This window comes from Camelina sativa, chromosome 9, assembly GCF_000633955.1.
Source record: "Camelina sativa cultivar DH55 chromosome 9, Cs, whole genome shotgun sequence".
NCBI classification, from domain to species: Eukaryota; Viridiplantae; Streptophyta; class Magnoliopsida; order Brassicales; family Brassicaceae; genus Camelina; species Camelina sativa.
The window spans coordinates 21,885,203-21,885,621 of NC_025693.1; positions in this window are offsets into that span (position 1 = coordinate 21,885,203).

Sequence of the window (419 nt, forward strand, 5' to 3'; positions counted from 1 at the left end):
CCCAACAACACTTTTAGTAATATCGAGGCACGGCACGAAAGACTAAACGAAGCCGTACCAAGTACATAACTCAGCCATAACTCACTCATCCGTACGAAGTAGATAACTCAGTCGTTCGAAATATATAACTCAGCTATAACATATATGTTTATTTAATATTTAATTATAACTCAGCCGTGTGAAGTACATAACTCAGCTGTAACATTGAAAAGATACTAAACAAAGGACTTTCTTATCCAAGTACAATTCCTACCAAAAGAAATCCAAATTTTTCCAATATCCAAGTACAATTCCTACCAAAAGAAATTCAAATGTTTTTTTACATATCCAAGTACAATTCCTGCCAAAAGAAATCCAAAGGTTTTTTTACATATTCCTACCTACCAAAAGAAATACAAATGTTTTTTACGTGAACTGAT